Consider the following 26,417-nt stretch of genomic DNA (forward strand, 5'->3'; position numbering starts at 1 on the left):
CCTTGGCGGCAGAAGAAGCTTCCACTTAGATTCCAAGATCACAATATATAGCTAGCTACATTCACCGACTCCTAAAGGCTATTACACCAAGAATTCAGTAGATTTGATTAAATGTTAGGTCCTCTACAGCCTCATTTAAACAATTGATTTTGGTGGTGGAGACCGTGCGAGAGGTGGCACCGTGCGCAAGATGGCACGGACCCCTATTACCCCATTCTACCGTTGCGCATCACGTTGCTGGGTGTCTCCCTTGATACCTGGCTTATAAAATGCTATTGCATCCTTATTAGGAGGATTAAATTGTTAAATAGATATACGAATGTCAGTCCTAGGGCCTTGCAATAAAGGTTAATACGGACAGGATCCGGGCAGTAACTTTACTGCCCGAATCTTTTGATCAGCGGCGGCCTAGCAGGCGGTAAGGGTAGCCAAGGCACTACTCGGGCACCTATTTTACTAGTAAAAGCCATACAAATGCAATATTTACCAATATTCCCCCACCCCTGCATGCCCCGCAAGCCGCTGCACGATGAAATGAAGGTGCACGTACTTTTATGTGCTTTACGCGTTTTCCCCTACGCGTCTCTCTCTACGCGTCTCTCTACGCGTCTCTTTCTACGCGTCTCTTTACATGTCTCTCTCTATGCGTCTCCATTTTTATATAAGAGAGGCACGGGTGAGACATGGGTAGCAGAGGCACGAGCAGAGGCGTGAGTAGAGCTACGAGTAGAGGCGTGAGTAGAGTTACGAGTAGAGGCGTGAGTAGAGCCACGAGCAGAGCTACGAGTAGGGCCACGAGCAGAGCTGCGAGTAGAGCCACGAGTAGAGCTACGAGCAGAGGTAGGAATAGAGGTGCGAGGCGTAGAGGTGGAAGGGGGTGTCTAGAAAGGGAATGTTAAAGCTAAGCCTTAATTTACCCCTGTAGATCAACTGCGCACTGTTCATCTAGACCCACCCCCCCCCCACTGACCCACTTTCCTATCTAGACTGCCCCCTTTACTTCTCTCTTTGCTTCTCTCTTTGCTCCCCCCTCTGCTCGTGGCTCTACTCGTGGCTCTGCTCGTGGCTCTACCCGTGTCTCTAACCGTGTCTCTAACCGTACCTCTACCCGTGTCTCCTTGCATCTCCTTATGCGTTTCTTGCACGTCTTATGGGGGGTTAGGTAGAGAGGTGTAAATATAAACGCAGATATAAAGACGTAAAGACGCCGAGATATAAAGGCGTAGAGGCGTAGAGGCGTAGAGGCGTAGAGGCGTAGAGGCGTAGAGGCGTAGAGGCGCGGAGGCGTAGAGGCGTAGGGAGAGGTGTAAAGGCGCAGAGGTACCTCTGGGGGTAAACCCTGCTAAATTAAGCTACGACTCTAAAAAATAAGCTCTAAGCCACTAATTTTGCACCGGCAGAATGAAACTTGGCAGAAGATTTAGGCAGTAAAGTTACTGCCAAGATTTACTGCCTGGATCCTGTTCGAGGTTAATATACTTCCTTTAATGGCGAGCTCGTTTTTAGTAGAAGGCAGGGTAATAGGCAAATATTAGGGGGGGGGGGGTTTATATAACGCTATAGGCTCTATATTATTATAAGTCGTTAATTAAATTGCTAGAGGGCCTGGAATAATAATCTAGTTATTATTAATAATTGATTTAAGTTCTTTTAAAGTATACGGAATAAATATCTAATTAAGTACCCAAAATGTATATAAAACTTTAACAAGATAAGGGTTATGCTAGGCTATATAGTAACGGCTTAAATAATTATTTCTAGTAAGAATATATAAGAGGCCAGTCTAACCGGAACGTATAATTATCTAATTAATAGTGTAGAATAAGAGTTACAGGTAAGTAGAAGATAAGTTAAGGTAGAACGATCTTTATAAATAAAGGACAAATACTTTTTAACCTCTTTTATTTAGAGACTAATTGCTAGCTCTTTTCTGAAGAAGAACCAGCTCCCTATATAATCCTTCTAAGACGCTAGTAAAACCTTTTACCCCTTATCTGTCTAACTATATCTTCTAGGACGTAGATAAAATATAAATAGGATATAGATAGAACCTCTTACTGTTTTATCTAATATATACCTTCTAGGGGATTCCGTTATAATTACCTCCCCTTTAAGGGTTTTAGTCCTCTAAGACTTTACCTCTACTAAGCTTTTATAGAGTTCTAGCTAAAACTACTAGGGAAAATTCTTAGTAGAAAGGTACTCTATAATGCGGCTTATAGCTAATTCTTTACTAGTATAAAACCTTACTTTATCTTTAGTTCCTCTACTCTTCTTCTACTATAGCTTTTTATAATAAAACTAAAATAATAATAATAAAAATTAGATAGGATTTGCCTTTCTTATTATAAGAGTTTATTATAAGTTAATCTAGAGGTTGTTCTATGTAACGCGTTTATAAGCTACTATCTCTATTTACCTAAAATAGGTTCTAATAATAACGTTTTAATTTTAATTTATTTTAGTTTATAAGCTATCGTCTCTTATACGTCTTTTTATTAATAATACTATTTATCTTATCTCTTAGCAGACTGTTTTTACTATATTTTAGCTTTTAGCTTTTATATCTCTAGCTATTTTTTTTATAACTGCTTTATTCTCTTCTTATAATACGTTTATAAGCAATAGAATCCCTATTTTATCTCCGTTAATAATGCTAACTTCCTATAATATTCTTTTATAATATCTTATAGTTATACTACTATTACGGACGCTTTAAGTACGATGTTACGACTACTAGGAGAGGAGTTGGAAGAAGCTAGTTAGTTAATCTAAGCACGGTCCAAGATGGAACTGATAGAGCTATATAACAAGGAATGGTAACCAAGGTCACGTGACGCGATCTGTATAATCTATAGGATCTATATAATCTGCGACAGAGTAAATAGAGCACGCGTATATTATGTATAAGAAGGATTTTATAGGAGTACGGTTATATATTTAAGGACCCTTAGTTCCTACCTAGATAGTTTCTTCCTTATAGTAATTCTTAAAATATAATTAGAGTTAATCTATTAGGCAACCGCTTCACCAGTTATTATTACATTATTAACTTTTATACTTGCATTTCCTATACACCTAGCCTATTAACAAGCCTACTATAGTTCCTGCTATAAGGTTCCGTTATATAATCACTACTATAGTTATAGTATTAAATATAGAAAGTTAAATAATATGCTACCAAAAGCAGCCACTACAATGCCATTGACGGCGGCAACTATATTAAGATTAGGTAATGACACTAGTATAGCAAACACTAACTTATAGCAACCTATAACGGTCGGACAACTATAAAAAATAGTTAACTAGCTAATAGAAAATAATGTAACGTTAGAAAATAGGATTAACGGGATAGGCGCAGTAAAGGTTAAGTTACTATTAATTAAAAGGTACTTAAAAGAAAGATTAAAGCTTAAAGGATTCCTTATGCAAATGTACTTTAAAGTAGCTTAGGAAGGAGCCAAGCTAGCAATACCTATAGATTAAATAGCGTACGCGGGATTATTTCTAACAGGAAGAGCACTTAAATAGTTTAAGCCTTACTTTATAAAAATCTAAGTAAACGGAATAATAACTACGAACTAAGAGGTATAGTTTATGTTCTTAAGCTAGAATAAATTTGTAAAATAACTTATATAAATATTTAGAGACCTAAAGGCAGTAACTACGGCGGAAAGAAAACTCTAAGACATTACGTAATAAACCTTAGTAATTAAGTATATAACGCAGTTCTAGATATTAGTAATATAAATTAAGTAGAATAATAGGGCGCTTATAGCATAGTATAAGTAAGGACTTAAGGCTAAAGTCTAGGACGTAATTATCCTAATAGAAGATGCGGACACCCTAAGGGACCTAATAGATTAAGCGATTAAGATTAATAATTGGATCTACCAAAGGGAATAGGCTAAGAGAGGCTAGAATAGAGTTTTATAGTTATATAAGGCGCAAAGTACATAATAACTAAAGCTAAGTTAAAAACTATAGTATGGCGTAGAGCTAATAGACCTAAGCGGTACTAAAGAAGCCTATAAGAGATGGAGTAAGAAACTATAGAAACCTAAAGGTTAAGGATTTAGTAATTATAGAACTAAGGAGTAAAGGCTAAACTAGGAATCTTAGTAGCAGAAGACGTTTAGGCGGACTCTATAGCAAAGTTAGTGGTTTAAAGAAGGAGCTTATATAAATTGTGGAAAATAAGGTTACTTCGCAAGGGATTATAAAAATGGTTAGAGTTACTATATAATAAAGGGAACTAGACTAGTAGAAGACATACACATATAGAGGGATAATAGTGTACTATAAGGAATAAAAGAGTGTTTAATTAAAAGTTTCGCGTTTTATTATAATAACGCATATTAAATTTATAAGAACACTAAGTACGGCGCAAGCTATTAGCTATAAAAGCTATATTTAGCGAAATATAAAGGAACTAATAAACTAGTTCGCAGATTGGATATTAAGGATAATAACTTTAATATAGGCAAAATATTTTATAATAATAAGGTAATAAGGGCCGCTTACTAGGAGCGAGTAGACCTTAAAAATGTTATATAAGAGGTAGAGGATAATTCCACTATAAAATAGGGAATATTAGTAGGGATTAAGACCCCACTAGATACGATATCTATCGCTTCGCAAGACGTAAGAGAGGTAGGATAGCGAACCACCTTAGTACTTAATAAAGGCAAAAGGCTAAAGGCTTAAGATTCTTAAGACGAGATAAGGCAAGCTTAGGGACCTATAACGGACAATAACCGGTAGAGCAGAGCAGTAGCTTAGTTTAATAATATACGAATAAGCTTAGGATAAAGTTTCCTAAAGGTATAAGACTCTTCAGACAAGATAAGTAAAATTTAAGACTCTTAAAACGAGATAAGAATACTAAGTAAGCCTAGTTAGATTAAGGCCGGAGTAATGCTTAAGAAAGAAGTAAACTTAGGATTAAAGAATCTAAGGGGTTAAGAATTTAGAGTGCGAATAAAGACACCCATAAGTAAAAGGTAAGGGATTAGAGAATCCGTAATATAAACAGCAATTAGACTAGGAGACAGATATATAGACCTAAAGGATTTACTAGGAGAATAAAGTGTTTAGCCTAAAGATTAAAATGTTAATACTAAGATTAAGAAGTAAGAAGACTTTAAGGATCTATTAGTAAGACGTAAACTAAAGGAAACTATAGAAGAATTTAGGTAAAGAATTATCGCATAGTAAGAACAGAAACTAGATAAGAAATCTAGCATATTGGGACGTATAAAGGACAGAGTATTAGTATAAAGAATTATTAATAGGCCTAGAGTAGGTATACTAAAAGCTAAGTAGCTTACTAAACTGGAAAGCGAAGAGGATCTAGGGATCCCTACTAGGTTTAAAAAACGACATATAAAGAGCTGTTATAATATAGTAATAAAAAGATACTTCCTTATGGATAAGCCGTATATACTCCAATAGCTGTACTAAAAGTGGTATAGGTAGCAATATAATGATAAGTAGGAAGATTTCTATATATAGTTAGATGAGAAAGTTATCTAAAACCACCTAATTACTAAGAAGGCTATAACTTATGTTAAAGGAGCCTTAATTATAACGTTAAAGGATCTAAAGAAACGATTAGAGGACTAAAGAAGCGAAAGATATATCTTAGTACCTGTAAATAAAGTTATAACGTTTAGATTAGTGCGGCAGAGGTTTAAACTTAAAGATAAAAATTAATTAAGAGTTAACCTAAAGCACCTAGCACACTATACGCTATTATAGATTGTATATATAGACGATATATATAAAATGCACAAAAATTTAAAGGAAAAGAATTGGAAGTACCCTATAAGGATATATTGGATAATAGATAAGTAATAATATAGGAATGCTAAGTATATACATAGCTGGCATCTAGTAGAAGTTTAGGAGTTAGGCAACTTAATACTTTAATTAAAAAGATTCCTTACGAAAGAATGCTTAAATGGACGATAGTAGTGGAAATGCCTAGAGAATATATATCTATAGCATATTAAAGACAAAAAGTAAGCTAGGTATTAGCTAAAAAGCAAGCTAAGTATAACTAGATTAAGTAGCTAATAGTTAAAAAAAAAGTAGAGGCCTACGGGATTAAAGGGAGCTAGTAGTAGAGCCTTAGACCCTTAAAGGAATTTAAGGTTAATACCTAAATTTAGAAGTTAAATGGAAAAATTAACAGTTTAAGGCATTAATAGATAGTAGAGTAATAAGAAACTATATCTTGCTAGCAGTAGTTAAAAGAATAAGATTACCTTATAGATAAAAGGAGTAATTTTACCTATTAGTGATAATTTTAGGAGATCTAATAGCCTATAGAGGAGGTATTATCAATTTTAAAATAGGACCTATTTAGTTAACCATTAAAGGAAGATAAATTAAGATATCTTTTAATATATTACTATTAGGGAATAATAAGGTAGTACTAGGAATGCCTTAGTTACAGAAATATAATTTAAAGATTAATTAGGTTATAGGTTAGGTTAATATTAGAAATACTTAACGCCGCAAAATATAATAGTAAGCTAAGTTGGTATAGTACTAAGTAGGGGCAATCTATAAAGAAATAGAGAAAGGGTTAAGCTATATACTAAAAAGATACTATAAGTATAGTAAGAAACTATAGTTACTAAAAAGTAAAAAGCTGTTAGAGTATATAGTATAGGACTATAAAATAGAATTAGAACTAGGAATAAGTCTAAAGTTCTTTCCAATCTATAAGCTTACTAAAGAGGAAGGTAGAGTATTAAAAGAGTTTATCTAGGAAAACTTATAAAAGGGATATATTAGACTATTATAGTTATTAGCGGGTTATCTAATACTATTTGTACTAAAGAAAAATAGTAAACTAAGGCTGTGTATTAACTATAGACAGTTAAACAGCATTACTAGAAAGGATAGATATCCTTTACCCTTAATTAGCGAGATCTAAGATAGAATAGGTAACGCGCAAATCTTTATAAAGATAGATCTAAGATAGGCGTACTACTAGATTAGAATTAAGGAAGGCGACAAATAAAAGGCAGCCTTTAGGTTAAAGGAAGGACTATATAAACTAGTAGTTATGCAATTCGGGCTTATAAACGTACTAGTAATATTCTAAAAGCGTATTAATAATATATTAGGAGAACATTTAGATGAATTTGTTATAGTATATTTTAATAACATTATTATCTACTTAATAACTAAGGAAGAATACGGAGAATATATTAAATAGGTCTTAAAGAGACTATAGAAAGAATAGATGCTAGTAGTAATTAAAAAATACGAATTCTTTACTAGAAAGACCGATTTTGTTAAATTTATTATTAAACTAGGCCAACTTAGCATAGATCTAAAAAAGATTAAGGCTATAGTAAATTGGTAAGAACTAGAAAACATTACGCAGTTAAAATTATTTTTAGGGTTTTGTAATTACTGCAGAAGGTTTATAGCGCAATAGTTAAAAAATATTAAACCATTTATGCGATTAACAAAGAAAAAAGAACTATAGGTATAGGGAGAAAAACAGTAAGAGCTCTTTAGAAAAGTTAAAGAGTTATTTACCTAAGAACTAGTTCTTAAGATCTATTAACTAGGGTTAAAGACGGTTGTAGAAATAAATGTATTAGACTATATACTAGGGGCGTACTTTATATAGAAATATTAAGATAAATAGCACCTAGTAGTATACTATAGTCGGAAAATAATACTACCAGAATTAAACTATAACATCTATAACAAAGAGTTGTTAGGTATAGTTATAGCACTAAAAAAATAAAGAGCATTCTTATAAGGTATAGAAAAACTATTTATAGTTAAGATAGATTATAAAAACCTAATAGGATTCCTAATAATAAAGGAACTTAACTAAAGATAGGTTAGATGGGTAGAGATACTTATAGAATACTATTTCCAGATTTAGCATACTAAGGGTACAGATAATACCTAAGTAGATGCTCTAAGTTAAAAAGCTAAACTGTAAAATAAGGAGAAGCTATTAGGGGCTTTACTGCGAAAAGACATAAACGGATTAATTTGGTATAATTACCTAAAAATTGTAGCAACTTAGGAAGAACTAGGAGGAGTTTACGAGTTACTAGAAAGCTTTTAGATATAAAGAATTCTAAAAGTATAACTAGAAGATCTATAAACGGATATATACAAAAATTAAGAAATATAGTATATCCTAAGAAGCATAGTAGAGTAATTTATAGAAGATTTCTATAAGGGATTAACTTAAGGACATAATAGGGCCACGGGCTTAGTATTAAGACTCTAAAAGGAGTATATTATTAACGGAATCTAAGGCCTAGCGCGAAAAGTTATAAAGGAATATCTAGATTGCTAAAGGAATAAACTAATAAGGCATAAGCTATATAGAGGGCTATAACCTATTAAAATACCAGAGAGACTATAGGAGGTTATATTATAGGACTTTATTATTATATTACTAAAGTTAAGAGATCCTATTACCGGATAAGATTATAATGTAATCTTAGTAATAGTAGATAAGCTTATAAAGTGGGGATACTTTATAGCATATATAGAAGAAATCTCAGCAGAAGATATCGCTAGAATCTATATTAAAGAAGTATTTATAAGGTATAGAGCACTAAATAAGATTATATTAGATAAAGATTTAAGATTTATAGTAGTATTTTAGGAAGTATTCTTAGCGGAATAAGGGGTTAGAGCAGTAACTTCTACTGTATATTATCCGCAGACAGACGGTTAAATAGAAAGATTAAATTAAACACTAAAGTAGTATTTAAGGCATTATATTAATTATATATAGAATAATTAGGTATTGTTATTACTAGTTATATAGTTTATATACAATATAACACCACAAAAAGGTATAGGTATATTACTATTTAAGGCAAATTACGGATATAAGCTAAGAATATTATTATTACTATAATAAGTAAAGAAAATAAGTAGCATAGCTAAAGAAAGAATAAAGACGTTAATAAATCTTTATATAGACCTTATAGAATTAATAAAAGAAGTATAAGAGAGAATAAAAAGGTACTATAATACTAAGAGATCTAAGGGACTAAATCTTAAGGAGGGAGATAAAGTGTGGCTACTACACAAAAATTTTAAGAGTTAATAACTAAGTAAGAAGTTGGACTATGTTAGACTAGGGCCTTTTAAAATTACGTAGAGAATTTTACTAGTTACGTTTAAGTTAAACCTACTAGCTAAAATAAAGATCTACCCTATATAGTATATCGTAATACTAAAGCTAGTATATGGGAATATTAAGCTACTAGTTTACGAAGCAGATATATATAGAGGGTAAAAAGAAGACAAATGGTAAGTTTTAAAGATTATTAATTATAAGGACATTGACAACAAAATATAGTATAAGGTTAAGTAGATAGGTTATACTAAGACTACCTAGAAGCTATTAGAGAATTTAAAGAACGCTATAGGAAAGGTATAGGAGTATTAAAAGAGATTAGGTTAGGCAGTATTAATAAAAAAGAATTACTAAAAAATAAGTCACCTAAGGGGGACCTAAGAAGAGTAGTTGCCGAGCTACTTAGATCTATTTCCTTCTCTATTAAAGGAAAATCCGTTCTTTTATTACCAAGTTTTTATAAACCTTATTTTATAAGTTTCTACTCCTTAAAATAAACCTTCTTACGGACCTTTTTAAGACGAATTAACTAAGTAGACGCCGCAAGACGAGACTTAAGAGCCCGTTGCTAAGTATTGGCAGCCTCCTATTTTACGTTATAAGAACGGCGTAACTTAGTAAAAGTAATAGATAGTTTATTATCTAGCTATATAGCAGTAGATTAAACACAAAACCCTAAAACAAATTAATTAGGGAACTAGGCGACTATTAAGAGTAATAGGTTATATATATTTAGCATTAAAGATAGAGCGAACATTATAGGACAAATAAATATTCGCTTTAGTATACTCCGTGTAAGAGGACGGTTATCGCGAAGATGGGTTCGCTAATGTAATATAGACTAACCCCTCTTTTAAATAGCGAGAATATAGAGACGGCATAATCTCACCAAGAGATAATATTATAGCAATAGTGCGAGTATAACGAGCAGTTAAAGAAAAAGAAATTGCTTTTAGTATAATAAGTAACAATATTAACTAAATTAATTAGACGGACATTATACCTCTAGTAAATAACTTAGAGATATTTTAAATCTTTAAGAACGAAGATAAAAAGGAGGGAGATGGTGTTATAGACGCTTTAAGTACAATATTATAACTACTAGGAGAGGAGTTAAAAGAAGCTAGTTAGTTAATTTAAGCATGGTTTAGAATAGAACCGATAGAGCTATATAATAAGGAATAGTAACTAAGGTTACGTGACGCGATCTATATAATCTATAGGATTTATATAATCTGCGATAAAGCAGATAGAGTATGCGTATATTATATATAAAAAGGATTTTATAGGAGTACGGTTATATATTTAAGGACCCTTAATCCCTACCTAGATAGTTCCTTTCTTATAGTAATTCTTAGAATATAATTAGAGTTAATCTATTAGGCAACCACTCCACCAGTTATTATTACGTTATTAACTTTTGTACTTACATTTCCTACACACCTAGCCTATTAACGAGCCTACCGTAGTTCCTACTATAAGGTTCCGTTATAACTACGCGTCCCCTAACTAATGGCGGTGTTATTTTAGTGCTACCCTAAACTACCTCTATTGCTCCTACGGTAATCTCTTTAAAGTGCTGCCGTTATTACGTTTACGCGCTTATACTAAACCCGTTTTACGCCTATAAGATACCTTATTTTAGTAAAAATAAATCTAAGTATTTCTATTGCCGTAGTAGGAGAAAGACCTATATTTTAGTATTTTCTATTCTATCTTATTCTAAATTTTACTAATTATATTAGATCCCCGCCATTTATACGTATAAGACTTATAAGCTCTATTACGCTATTTAAGATTTCCGCCTATATCTAAATAGCGATAAATAAGGATAAAAGGTATCTACCCTTACTTATAGGCTCTTTAATTTAATAAGGGTTTCTTCTATAATAGAGATATAATAATCTTAGATATATAGTGTTTAAGAGCGTATATGCGAGCAGCTTACCCTTATAAATAATAATATTCGTACTCTTACGTAGGCCTTTTAGCTAGGTAAGTTTCTCTAGTAATACGTTTAGAAACTATACTAATTTTCTTAGCCAACGGCTTTTAGATCCCTACTTAGATACTAATTTAGAGCCTAGGGATACTAAGGATAGCAATAAAAGTTAAGATAAATATTCTCCTTGCCGGTTTCCCGCCTATGCTAGTCCTTCTAGCTCCTATTATACTAAGAAGAATATTAGTAGAAGTGCTAATACTTCTAGAGATAAAAGTCTTAATAATACCGTTAATAATAACGTTAAGATAAAAGAGGAGGCTCCTATTACTGCTACTAGTATTTAAGTTATTATCTAGTTCTTCCCTTCTTTTTATAAAATAGCTTTATATAGTACTTCTTAGGTGCCTTTAGAATGCCCTATTATTAGGAATTAACTTTATACTTTAGGGATACCTTTATTCTAAGCTTTAGTAGCAATTTATATAAAGGTAGTATACTACTATAATCCCTATATATAATAAACGGGTAGTATTCCTATAAGTACTTTATAATTTCTTAAAAATTTTAATTCTTTATAGGCTGTCTTTTTGCTCCTCTTTATACTATTAACTCTACTATATATCTCTAGTGCTAGACTAAATACTCCCTTTTTATCTCTAAGGGTTTTTCTAAATCCCTAAGACCTCTTTTTATATTACTACTACTTATTCTTAAACAGCGTCTTCTTTAGATAGTATTCCTAGTAGTTCTCCTATAGATTCTATAGGCTTCCCCTTATAGGGTTCTAGGATACCTATTATAATAGTAAAATATTTTTATATTTTTAATGCCTATGCTTAACCTTATAGTTTTAATTTATAGGGTCTTTCCCGTTATCTTATCTATAGTATATCCGGAATTATTACTAAATCTTTACCTTTAGTCCTTAGGAAGGTTTTAATTGCCATATTATATCCTAGCTAAAGGTACTCCTTAGGTTCCTAACTGTTATACGCTTAAGAGTATTCTTCCTAATAAATTAAGAATTTGCGCTTCTTTTAGTGCCATCTTTAGTCTAAAATATCTTCTATATTCTATTTTAGTTCCCTATTAATTTCGCTAGGGAGTAGCAGTTTTATACTATCTCTTCTCTAGTATAGCTTTAGTAAGGAAATATAAAATATAGGATGTATTAAATATAATTTTGGTAATTCTAATTTATAGGCTTAATTTCCTTTGGTTTTCTTAACTATCTTAAAGAATCTAAGCTACTAGTAATCCAGCTTCTTCTTAATACGTTTTATTTAGATATTTTTTATAAATAGTAAGACTTTATCTCCTATTTTAAATTCTTTTAGTATATATTTTTTATTATAGTACCTTTTTTATACAGCCTAGGCGTTTAGTAAGTGCTTTTTAAGTTCTTTTTTACGAATTCTTATTTGCTTAATTCTCTTAAACGCTACTAGTGCCTCCATTTTAGGAACGATGTCCTTAATATTTTAGAGGTTATTTACTTTTACCCTAAATAATGCTTTATAAGGGGTTATTTTTATACTACTATAAATGCTTATATTATATACGTATTACGCTAAAGCTAACTAAAATATCTAATTATTCTGTTAATAATTAATATAGTAGCGGAGGTAGTGTTCTAATAACGCATTTAAACGCTCTATTAACCTATCTATTTATAGGTAAAAGGCAGTGCTTATCCTTTACTATATTTTTAATAAGAGATAAAATAAAGACTAAAATACGCTGTTAAATATAGTACCTCTGTTAGATATAATTCCCCTTAATATACTAAATAAGAGCCACTATTCTAAAAACAGGTCTGCTAGTTCTACTACTATAATCGTTATTATAACAGCAAATTACCCTAAGAACTTTATATATCTGTTAATAATTACTAAAATAGCGTTAGTAACCTCTCCCGTTCTTATTTTAGTAAAGGGTAAGCCTATTATAAAATCTATTATTAATTCTAATATAGGTCCCTACGGAATAGAAAGCACTAATAACTTACTATATAGGCGATATTTAAATATCTATACCCTTTAGCACGTATTATATCTTAATATATAATCCTTAACCTCTTTAAATATTCTATCCTAAAAGTATTTTCTTTAAACGGCCTTAAGGGCTCCATTAGCACCATAGTAACCCCTAAGAGGGTTATTATAGAAAACCTTTAAAATTTTATCTTAAACCGCTTAATTCTTTAGGACATATATAGTACCCTTAAAGCGCAACAGACCCTTTTAGTCTTACTACTATAGCTTTTTAGTAACTCTAGCTAAGTCGGTCTCTACTATATCTTTTTACCTCTCTCTAAAAATAAAGGCGTCCCTTTATTATACTTAAAAAAAAGATCTAAAAAGGTTTTATATAGATTGCTTACTTCTATCTTACCTGCCGCTATTATAGATATAAGGCGTAATACGAGATATTTTAAACCATTAGTGCTAGTAGATTCTCCTACTATTGTGCAGTATACTACGCTACAGATAGGTATCTCGCCTATCCCTCTTAGATTTGGATATTTATAGCTAATACACCATTAAGTTAAAGGTGCCGCGATATCCCTAGTATATCCTATAAATTTTTTACTAATTCTAAAGTATATTAACTTTATAATGTCTACCTAGCCTATAACCTAGTCCATAACTATATCCTATAGCTTTATAATTATAGCGCTTCGCAGCTATATTATTAGGACCTTTACCCTACTATAAAATTTTATAGTTTTAGGGAAAGAGTCTTCTTTTTTTTAAGCAAATTTTATAATATAGGGATTATTTCCCCTATACTATCCTAAATTCTTCCTATCTTATAATCCGGACGACTTAATAACCTATTAGCGGGATTTATCTTTCCTAGGCGGTATATAATTTTAAAATTATATTATAATAGTGCCTCTGCCTATTTGGCTTGTTAACCACTTAACACCTTTATAGTTATAAAGTATTTTAGGTTATTATAGTCTATAAGGACTTTAATAGGGTAATTACTTTTTATATAATAATATCGCCAGTGCTTTATTACTATAACTATTATAAGTAACTCCTAGTTATATATTATATAACGCTATTCTATAAAGATTATTTTCCTTAACTAAAACGCTATAGGATGCTATTCTCCGTCTTTTAATTAAGATATAATTACCCCTAGGGTAAAGCTAGATATATCCGTTTTAAGGTATATATATAGCTCCTAGCAGAAGTATATTAGGATAGGTACTAATATAAATAAATTCTTTAACTAGTTTATAGCCTATTTAGTAGCTTCCTTAAATATAAAGGGTCCTAACTTCTTACTATTCTTAGATCCTTTTAGTAGTGTTTATATCAACTTAATAATACAATTAAGTTATATCCCGGGGCACGAAATACGTATAGTATTGTATGCTCTTTAGGATAGTGGTAACTATCAGTTCTATTAAGGTAGACTACGTAGTCTATATACTAACGCGCCTCCCCCCTAATTAGTTAGTGCTTTAGAAGTACACTAGACGCGTAAGCGGGTAGTTAGTACACCAAACGCATAAACGCGTACTCGGCGTACTGAACGCGTAAGCACGCGGTTGGTATAACAGGTGCTATAATTATACACTAGCGGTACTTGGAAAATAAAACTACTTATATATAGCCTTTATAATTGTCTTAATAGAACTATAAAACATATAAGAAAATATATAGGAAATCCCTCCTAAGGTGCCTTCTAGGTTGCCTTCCAAATGGTGCTCTAAGCTAGCTATAAGTCCTACTTACAGTCTATAAAATAAACTATACGGCCTTTTAACGGGCCATAAATGCACTATACGGCCTTCTAACGGGCCGTAACTGAACCGTAAATACTCCATTAGTCTTGCTCTACCCATTCTATAACCTTTAGGTTAAGCTTATTTATATTAATTAGGGTTTTAAGAGCTTAACACGGCTTTGCCTTAGTTATAGCGTCTACTAGGTTGTCTCCGCTGCTAATCCATTTAACCTCCGTAATCTCACGTTATTTATAGGCCTAATATAAGCACATTAGGTCGACCATAAGCCTCTTTTCTTATATCGTACCTAGTTTAACTAGGCAGTCGTAAAGGGACTTTAAATCGGTGCATAAAACTAGGGGTAACTACTCTAGTTATAGAATCTTCTAGACCGTTAATTTAATTACGGCTGCTATATTAAATCCATAAGCTAGTGCATATAGTTTAGAAGCTAGTACACTATAGGTTACTCGTTTGCACTTAATTAAAGACTAATACAGTATATTTGCGTTCTAATTGCGGTCCGTAAGTATAATTATAAAGCCGATTTGTAATAATAGGTCTTTATTATTAGTAAAAGATGCGTCTATAAATACTAGTAGGCTAAGGGAATTTAGGTCTAGTGGTATAAAAGTAAGTCCCCTTACTGCATTATTGATTTGCCACTAGATGCGCTTATTAAGCTACTTAACATTTTCTTCTTATAGGTCTACTGCCTAGGCTATAAAGGACAGATTATAGGCAGATTTAGGTTAACAGACTGTGGCAATATAGGCGCCTCTTACACGCTATACAGTGTATTGGTCCTTTGTATTTACGGTCTTATAGGTCTCTCCGCGGGAACTAGTAAGGTCTATAGGTTTTACTATAATAGGCTTTAGGTTTTAAGCTTAGCGTTCCTAAGTTAGCTTAATTAGGTTGCCCTTTTGTGTAATTAAGCCTCTATTAAACTTAATTGGAGTCTACTTAGTTAACTGCTCTTATAGCTTTACCAAAAACTTTACCTTTTATAGTTTAGTTTCTTCAGCGTCCGTAAAGATTTAGTCTGCTAGGAAGAAGGTATTATTAGTTTAGAGTCCAATAATGCCAAGGCTATTTAATGGGGTGTATAAGAGGCAGGGGTCGTAGGTTAACTGTTCCATTTTGAGTTTACTAATATAATACTAGTAGTATATCTTAAACTAATGGTTTCCGGCTTCTAGTACTCCGTAAAAAGGTTTTATAACCTATAAAATTGTTCCTAGTTATAGGTTAAGCTCGTAGGGTAGTCGTATAAAGATATCCCTACTTAGGTAGGTATTAAACTGCATATAGGCTTGTAAGATATCCCGTAAGTAAAGGGCTATAGGTTTAATTTGCTATAATCTAGGCGTAAGTGTAAGTATAATCCGTTAACTGACTCGTTAAATTATAGGCGATTGCGTAAGGACTAAACCCTTTCCCTAGTCGTTATAAGCTTATACAACAAGCCTTAATTTCTTAAAGGCTTTATTAGTACTAGGGTGCTTAATTTCGTTAACAAAGCATAAGTTAAATATACAGACGCCTTACGGAACGTCTTTCTCCATTATAACCGTAAAGACGCCCTTTTTAAGTAGTTTATTAATCTCTTTACATTATAAGTCTATAAAAGGGGTTTCCTATACTAGAACTAATATATCCGTAGGTGGAGATTGCCTTACGGATATACTTGCGGAGGTTAAGTAATTCTCTATTATAGGGTTCTTACGGGGGCATCCTTAGCCACGCTTTATAGTAGGTTTAATAGGTTTAGTAGGTTTTTAAGGGACCTCTAAGGTAGGCAAGGGTACTTCTAGTTTATTTAATTCGGCGGGTGTTTTTAGTTTACCTAATTTAGCGGGTGCTTCTAGTTCGTCTAGCTTGACGTTATAGGTGTTTTTGGACTAAAAATAGGGTTTTACGGACGTGCTTCTAAAGCTTATTAGTCTACTAGGGAGCTGTATATAATAGGTCTTATCTTCTACGGCTAGTAGACGGTAAGGTCTAGCCTAATTACCGCTTTTACGCTATATAAGGACTTTAGAATTAAGCGGAAGGTTATATACTAAGGTCGTATTAGGTCTGTTACGGTAGTATAAAGCGTTATTAATAGTTTATTTAGCCTATAATTTGACTATTTCGGCTATTACTTTTCGTATTATAGCTGCTTATTCCATAATAGACGGGGCAGGAGGGCCTAGGTTACTTATCCTTAGGTAAGCTCTATAAACTAAGAGGGTAGGTACTAGCCCGTTAGGGCCAGCGGTGTTATTAACAGATTTTACAGCTATCTATAAAGCCAGTTCCCTTTAAATATCCTTACACTCGTCTATAATAATCTAGTAAGCTCTCCGTAGAGCTAGATAAACTTGCTTAATAAGCCTAACGGACTAGTACGCCTTAACTAGAACGGCTTTTATTAAAATAGCTATAGCCGTAGTATACTGTTAGAATTCCTTACTAATAAAGTTCCTACTAGTGTTATAGGTAATATACTTAGGGGGTCTAACGTATGTGTTAATCTAGCAGGTCCGTAAAATGTCCTAAGTATATTTTATAGATATATTTTACAACTAACGGGCGGCTTAATAGCGGGTTACCTCGTTAATTATATATAATACTGGACTGCCGTTAATATATATAATGTCCACGTATACTAAGTAGTTAAAGTTAAGGTCCTTATAAAGGGTAAACTTAAATTAGCCTAGGGAACGTCCGTATTTCTAGCAAAAGGAGTAGTATTTAGTTAGGTAGTTAATTGCCTTCCTATTGACGTTATTATATCCAAAGCATTTAAGGACTCTATATAGCTTTTCGGCTAATAGGTAGCCAAAACGGCGGTATAGGCGGTAGATTTTAGTACTAGTAAGGTAACACGGGTTATAGTTAAAAGATTCCTAAATATAGGTCCGTAAAGTCTCTCCCTATATAAGGAACGGGTGTCTAAATCGTTATATAATTAGTAAGGTAATATGCTTGCTTCCTAGGGCAGTTATGGGGCCAATTAAGGTATCTATAACGTTGTTATAGTAAACCTATAACCTATCTATGTCCGCAAGGCAGAGTAGAAAAGGGGTGTCCGCTTTTACTATATAGAAGTTAACTAGGCTAATTAGAGTCTTAACTTTAACTAATCCAATTAATGCGGTTAAGCCAATGCCGAATTAGACGTTTACGGCCCTAGTTTACATAGTATTAATATCCATATTATTATTTATAGTGGTCTTATATATAAGGTATTGTCCGTAACCTATAGTAGACTTCTTAGAGGCACCTATATTGATTATAACGCTATAGAATTCTTTAGGGGTATAGCGTTCTGTGGTAATATATGCAAATAGGTCCTATTTACGGTCCATAACATCTGTAATAGGTCTAATAGGTATACTTACGGGCTAGTTTTTAGGTGCAATTAAGTGTATAAAGGAGCGGTCGGCTAATACGGTCGTAATATTAAAGGCTTAATTGTCTATAAAAGGTCTAAAAGTAGTTAAAAACGTCTCTAAGGTCTCCTATTCCTAAATATCTAAGTTAAAGTTAATTATAAGGGCTTCTATTAACTCGTCAAGAGACTCCTCTACTTTCTCTCCTTTATAGTCTAAGATAAACTAGTTAATCCAATTGTTAAATCTCTTTTTAGACTTATTATATTCTTCCTAGGTATGCCTTATAAACTAATATTCTTTCTTACCGCATATAAAGCACTTCTAGCTAGTTCGTTTATAGGGGTATACTTTTATATAGGGGTTGCTGCGGGGGTTATAGGTAGGACTTAGTCGGTATAGGTGCTGCTAGTAGTAGCGGCGGTCCGTAAAGTAGACGTCTAAGTCTATTTATAGATATTAAATATCCGTAATAAAGGCTTAAGTGCTGCCTAGTGGGTTTAAGGCTACGTACGTTGTAATAAAGGACTGTAAATCGTTAATAAGGCCAGCTATGGTATCTGCGGGCTTATAATAGGCGTATTTATAGGGTTCTATTTCCTAGCAAGCCGTAATAAGTTTATTATGCAGAAAGTCGTCTATTTAAAGTTTAATATTAAGACTGTGCTATAGGTGGCAGAGGTCTTTAATAAGGATTTGCAGGCACTCTATAGTCGATTTTTTAGTATTCTTATNNATTACGGTCCNTANCTTNGTCGCATTNTATTAGGTAAGNATATTACGCTTATATTNNNGTNCTTTAAAGTAGTTACGTATAGCTTTATATAGCTTATTAAAGGGAACACTAAGGGGGTTACTCTTAAGGTTAGTGTAATAGTGGTTAAGTGCTAGGCTGCGCAGCATAGTAGAGTAGGCTTAGCTAAACTCCTATTTAGGAATATCGGCCTTTTAACAGAGGTCTATAAAGATAGTTAGTTTAAAGTTAAAGTTGTCGTTTTCACTGCTATACTTTAATTTATTAGTATAGAGCTTAGCTAGGTTAGCTAGCTCCTTACCATAGGTCTTTACTTAGGTAGGTTGCGGATCTATAACTTATAGATTTATAGTTTGCGAATATATAGCTTATAGATATATAGCTTACGGATATATAGTTTGCGGATCTATAATTTAAATAATAGGGGTAATTTGGTCCGTATTTTGGTTTATAGGGGTATTATAGTCCGTAGTTTAAGAGTAGGGTATATTTTAGCCAGTAAGGTTAGCTCTAAAGCCACTTAGGTCTGTAGGATAAATTTGGTTAAGTAGGTTAGGTATAAGGCTGGTAATCCTATTAAGTTTAAAAGAAGCAAAGAGTTCTTTAGTAGTTTTAACCTAGTCTAGAATTTCCTCTTTAGTCCATTCTATTTGGTCTTTCTTATATATTATATTGTATAAAGACTATACAATAGTGACTTATTTGTCCCTTTTAACCCATACACCTTAGTTATATAAAAGGGTTTATAGTTTACGGATAGTAATAGGGTTATAGGCCTTAAAAATAGCTTCCGTAAAGTCCGCAAAGTCTTTTTAGTATTACTCCCATAGGTCGTTATTTATAAGCTTAAAGTGTTTATATTTAAGGATTTTAAAACTAATATAGTTATTAACGTTGTTTATAGACGTAACGTCAACTCCTTATCTCTACTTCTTTTAACCTTTGCTGACTTGCTTGCTAATATCTGCTATACTATATAGTATATAGCGGGTAGAAGAGGTCTTATAGTGGTCCGTAAAGGTAGTTAATGTCTATAGCGGTTTATAGAGGGGTATTATAATGGTCTATAGAGGTAATTAATAGGTCTATAGTAGTTCGTAGAGGGTAAAGGGTCTCCGTAAGGGGTCTAAGAGAGGTTAAAGGTATTGGAGGAAGGTATAGTAGGAATAGAGGTTTAAGGTTTAAAGGAGGTTAAGGATAGGGGTTTAAGGTTTAAAGGTAGGTTAAGGGTAGGGGTTCTATATAAGTCTATATTCGCGTTTATAACTTTTAGTAACTATACTAAGACTTAAATAAGTATACAGAGTTAAAGATAAGTTTGTAATCCCTAACTTCTAACCTTCTAATAGGTTATACTAGGAGTCTAAACAGGTAGTTGCTGTTAAGTATTGCTTAGGGGGGGTGTTAAGTAATTGCTAATCTATACGCGCTCACTAATTAGTGTTTATATTAACTTAATAATATAATTAAGTTATATCCCGGGGCATAAAATACGTATAGTATTATATGCTCTTTAGGATAGTAGTAACTATTAGTTCTATTAAGGTAGACTATATAGTCTATATACTAACGCGCCTCCCCCCTAATTAGTTAGTGCTTTAGAAGTACACTAAACGCGTAAGCGGGTGGTTAGTGCACCAAACGCGTAAACGCGTACTTGGCGTACCAAACGCGTAAGCATGCGGTTGGTATAATAGGTGCTATAATTAATAATAAATTCAATTTACCGCCCGTCCCGGTCCCCCTAATGGGTCCACACAGGCTAATACCTTCTATAGGAAAAACTCTATCTAAGAGAAAACCCGACCGCGAGCCGCGCTGGAGAGATAATAGCGTTCCGATATCGGGGCGCCAGTAACTCGCCTTCTACCTGGCTGAAAGTCTACCTATTAAGCTAACTGACCGCGCTTCGCGGACAATCTCACACTACCCCTTCTTCTTACACTACCCCTTCTTCTTACACTACCCCTTCTTCTTACACTACCCCTTCTTCTTACACTACCCCTTCTTCTTACACTACCCCTTCTTTTTACACTACCCCTTCTTCCTTTATTCTTTTACCCTTATTTTTACCAGTCCTCTAAGCTTTAAAATAGCTGGTATTTACTTATATCTTTTATATCTATTACCTTTATAGCCTAGAACTAAGTTAAGGCACCTAATTATATTAACCATTTTGTAGCAGCTTAGGCACTTCTTTTATTACTTAAGATGTCTTAGAGGCGTTTAGAAGCGCATTATGCTATAAAGTCTGCCCTTTAGTATTATGGGCACTAGAATAATATATAGTATACTATTTACCTTATCTAACTATATTCGCACTACGGGAGAATTTCTGGTACTTTAATAGATGCAAGCTATATATTAAGCCCTATTACCTCCATATAAAGAAGAAATAGTGCTATAACCTCTGCTTTTATTAGATCTTTATATAATAGGATTATAGGTTTCCCCTATAGGGTCTTCTACGTAGTTTCTGTGCGATTTTTAGCCTTTAATTGCTACTGTTGGCGCCATTCTAGGTCTGCCTATTTTGCGATAAGGGTGGTTTCCCGCTAGTGGTGCTAGTGACCTCCTATGCGGTGGCGGCGTTCTATCTACACTTTGCCAGCGTTTCGCTAGCTACGCCTACGGGGGTTTATTACCGCTTTTTGTTCTATATAGTCCTTCTAGTGTATAAGGAACCCCTATATTTTATTTTTACGGTCCTTTATACAGTCCCTAAGCACTTCTAGTAGTACTAATAGCCGTCTTATTTTCCGTTAGCTTTTCCTTAGTATTTTCTAAATACCCTTAAATGCCTCTACTAATTCCTTTTTTACCTTATCTAAAGCTGTCTTAGCGGCTCTTTAGAGGGCTATTATTTTAATATAGAGTTAGATTAGGGGAATAGCCGCTTCCTTCTCTATTATAGCTATTAGTATTCGCTGGTATGCCCCTATAACCCTATAGAGGCACTAATTTTAGATTTTCTATAGAGGTTTAAGTAAGCTTTTTACTAGCATTCCGCCGTCGTCTTATACTCCCCACACTTGGGCGCTATATAGCATCGCTAGTTAGACGGTGGCCGTATATAGGAGGCGCGAGCGGCGCATTAATGGGCCCTATATAGATATAGTGATCCTTAATATCGCTTTAAAGGCTACTAAGCCTTTAGTTGCCGCCTTCTTAATCTATTCTTTCTACTAAAGCTTAGGGTCTACCTAAATCCCTAGGATTCGCATACTAGTTTTCTTGGGAGTTGTCTCGCAGCTAGCAATACGCACGGTAAACGCAAGGTCTGTAACGGCGTGGCGCTGTCGCCTTATAAAGTGTATAAGCTAGTACTTTTTAGGGGCAAACGCCGCGCCGTGTCGGTTTGCCTATGTAGTGTAGCAATTATAGGCGGCCTCTAGTTGTCGACAGTTCTTAGCTGTAAAGTCCCCCTAAGTAATAAGGTTCGTATTGTTTATAAAGCCAAACTCTAGCGTGCCGCTGTTAGGGCTTTGGAATTTCTCCAAGAGTTCTAATATAAAGAAGAGAAATAAGATTAGTAATAAGGGAGACCCTTAGGGGATGCCTATCTGTGTCTAAATCTAATTGCTTTTATATTCTATAAACTTAATACGGGTCTTATATGCTATTAGGAAACTTTATATAAAGTCTATAAGCCACTTTAGGAAGCCTTTTCTTTTTAAGATATAAAGGAGCCTTTTATGGGATATATAGTTATACGCTCCTATTATGTCTAGGCTTAGCATTAATACCACGCACTCGCGGCGTGTTCGCTATGCTGTTTATACGTAGGAGCTAAATAGTTCTACTGCTAATAGTGTAGATCGCTTACGCCTTCCTCCTATTTAGTTCCAAGGGAGTAATTTATACTCTTTCGCTGCTTCTAATATAATATTAGCTATATACTTCTCTAGGACTTTTACTAGCGTATTTTTAAGGGCAACTAGTCTATAACTACTTGGGAGAGAGTAATCTTTCTTTCCTTCCTTCCGTAAGACCGTAGTTATAGATTCTTTAAGGCTTTCTAGTATTGTTTTATTGGTAAAATAGTAGCTAGCTACTTTTACTAAGTCCTCTGCAATTACTAGAGCAATTACTTTAAGAACCTTATTTAGTATACTATCTGGCCCTAGAGCTTTTCTATTCGGAAGGCTTTTTATTAGCCTATTAATCTCTTTTTTTAAAATAATAGGGCTAATATTAAGTACTCTTTGTTCTATTGTTGCCTCTGTTTTAATATCGCTGAGGTCTGCTATACTAGTCTTAGGAAAAAACTTTGCCGCAAGGATATCCGCTTTTATGGTGTTGTTGTCTATAAAGGGGTCCTTAATAGACCTCCTAAGGTCTGGTAACTAAGGGTCCACCTTTACTATACTTACTTTTCTACTCCATTTTAATAAAATCCATAGACCTTTATTATAGGGTTTTAACTAGTCCTTAGTAAGTTCTTAGATAAAGCGCCTCTAGTTATTATAACTAACTCTCCTAGTTTCTTTCTAGAGTTTATTACTTAGTGCTAAGTATCTTTATAAGTCCTGGGGGTTGTTATAGTTCTAATACTGTTATCGCGCCTAGCGGGCGCTGGCGTGGAGCTGTATAGCATATGGCGACTATTCTTAGCGGGCCTACTAGCTGGGTTATGCTTACGGGCAATATTCTTTAAGTGCTTATTTAATCCCTTCTTAAAGGGCTTAAAGGGGGTCTTTAAATATGGCCTAGTTAAGCTCCTAGATGCTTTAGAGGAGGCCTTATAAGTCTAGTTTTTTAAGGGTAAGGCGCCGGCGTTCCGCTAGCGGATAGCTAGCGTTATTAATTTGGATATAGATAGGTATGTGGTCTCTTATAAGGGCCTATTCCTTAACTATACTATAAAAGTTAACTTTTCTATATAAATTTAGGGATATAAACGTGAGGTCAATTACGCTTTTTTGTTCCCCTCTTTTCTATATAGGCTTTCCTCTTAGTATAGCGAGTACAAGACCTTTAGCGTCGGTTTTGGCTAGTAGGCGTTCCGCCTGTTTTTCGCTGGCTATATACTTTCCACCCTATATTAGGTGGTAGGCATTAAAGTCGCCTAAGAGTATAATTTCTCCCTTAGCCTCCTTAATAGCCGTTTTAACCTTAGGCTATGTCCTAATCTAAGGGCCGTCTTTACGTAGGTTATAGACGTTAATGATTATTATCTCTAGCCCCTCTAGGCGTACTCAAAGGGCTGCAGTAAAGGGGCCGTACTATTTACGCTTCTAGTGCGCAGCTTTAATATCCTAGCTAATTATAAAGCAGACCTTTATTATAGGGAGAGCGTCGTACGTAAGTATGAATCCCCTAGGGTAGTATATTAATTTAGTATACCTATTATATGCCGGCTTTTAGACTATAAGGACCTAGTGGTCCGCTAGTGTAACGCTGTTAAAGAAGGGGTGATATGCCCATTAATTTGCATTTCCGCAGTTATACTAAATAATTATACACTTACTTATTTAGGGTAGGTGTAGGTTCCTCTATATTAGTATCTTAGTCCTCTTTATTATCGCTAGTAACTATTATTACTCTATTAGCACGTAACTAGAGCCTTAATTATAAACTATCTCTGCTTACTTTATTAATAAAGGATAATTTACCTAGCCCCTGTTTAAGTGGTTATTCTTAAGTCCCTAACATTTCCCGTCCCCTTTTTTTATTAGTGATGATTGTGAAGTTTCCTAGTATTGGGGGTGGGTGTATTATTTCTATGGCTTCTTATATACGGAGCGACTGCGTTAAAAGAGCCATCCTTTTTGTTTAGATGCCCTTAAGGTAGCTTTAGAAGGTCTTATACTCCTTTCTTTACTATACCTTATAGGCTTTACCATAGTTAATATAGGATACCCTTTCCTTAGGGCAATCTGTGGTGTTATAAGGTCCTACACATTATTTATATTTTATTTACTTTCCGCATACGCTTTATATATATCCCTATTAATTATATTAGTAATATTACTTTATAATTATACTATTCTTAAATAGCCTAGTCTTAAAAAGCTAGGATTTAATAACTATTCTACTTTTTATAATCTTTTGCTAAATTGCCTAGGTTAGGACACTAATTATAAGGGTTCCTCTGGTCTTCTTAGGTTCTCTTTAGGCGCTATTAGGGTTTGCCTAGCGTTTTGCCTATACTTTAAGGGCGTATAGCTATTAGATCTAGCTAATAGCTATTCTAAACATAAGGCGCTTTATAGCTTTATAGATGGATTAAATTAATTTTAAGTTATCTGCGTTCCTTTTATTATTAATTAGGGTTTTAAATGGGACCCTAGGTACTTCTAGAAGGTAGTCTTTCCTTAATATCTTAAGTCCTAGCGCGTCTAGTCTATTTAGGATTTAATCCTTTATTATTTAGGAGGGGATATAGATATTAATATCCCCGCTATTAAGGGTGCGTACGGCGTATACGCTTGGTATTATTCTCTAAATAGTCTTAAGAAGCTCCCCTAGTTTGTGGCCCTAGGGCTCCTCAAGCCGGACGCGTACTGTCGCTCTCTGTGGTGTCGTAACTATGTTTACTATGCGGGCCGCCTACGCAGCGATAGTTACCTAGGTCTGGCCTTATACCAGGGGGGCTCCCAGACTTAGTGGTCCTCCTTTATACGTTTCCCTTTAGATTTTTATAATACCAGCTTTAATCCGGTTAAGTTAGGCCTTAGTTTTCTTTTCCTGGGTTATCTAAGGCGCCGGACGCGTTAAGAGAGCTGTCTGTACGAGTAGAGGTTGTAAATAGTTGGCGTGGAGCGTATGCGGTAGGGGCCGCATAGTGTAGCGTAGGTCACCTGACTACCTACGGCCCGATAGATAGCCCGACCTTAACTACCCCTTTCTTTCTCTTTTGGTAGACAGACAAGACACAAATGAATTAAAGAACCTGTTACCTTATATTGCAATTACAGTACCCCCCAGGTGATACCAATACTAATTAGTAATATTACAGATTAGAGCCCAGTATTATTACAAAGAGAGATAATACCCGATTGCTCCTACCAAGGCCCGTTGATCGTGTCGCGTTTACTAAGGAGAACTCTTCCTACTAAGGCCCTGGGAACTCAAAGAACTGGCTCCTACTAAGGCTTTGTCTAGTTTGCGTTTATTACGCAAAACCAATACCCAGTACAACCTCTTTACTAAGCCAGTACACCCAGCAGCGTCAGCAGCACCCAGTACCTACCTATAATCCCAACACCGTCTGCTACCTTCGTTGCAGATCCGCTACATTAAAAATTACGTTAATAACACGCCCAAACGCCAGCGTATCCCCTTCCTTTTTACGGCCTTTGTAAGCCATAAACACCACAATCTACGCTAGTCATTATATCAATTAAACGTCCGAATTAGGGTAATAGAATCACCCTAACCAACGAGACTACTGCAGAAGATATTACCAACTATATTAACTTTAAAGTTAATAAGTATACTAAGCA

Source organism: Cenococcum geophilum (assembly GCF_001692895.1).
Source record: "Cenococcum geophilum 1.58 unplaced genomic scaffold K441scaffold_3, whole genome shotgun sequence".
NCBI lineage: Eukaryota > Fungi > Ascomycota > Dothideomycetes > Gloniales > Gloniaceae > Cenococcum > Cenococcum geophilum.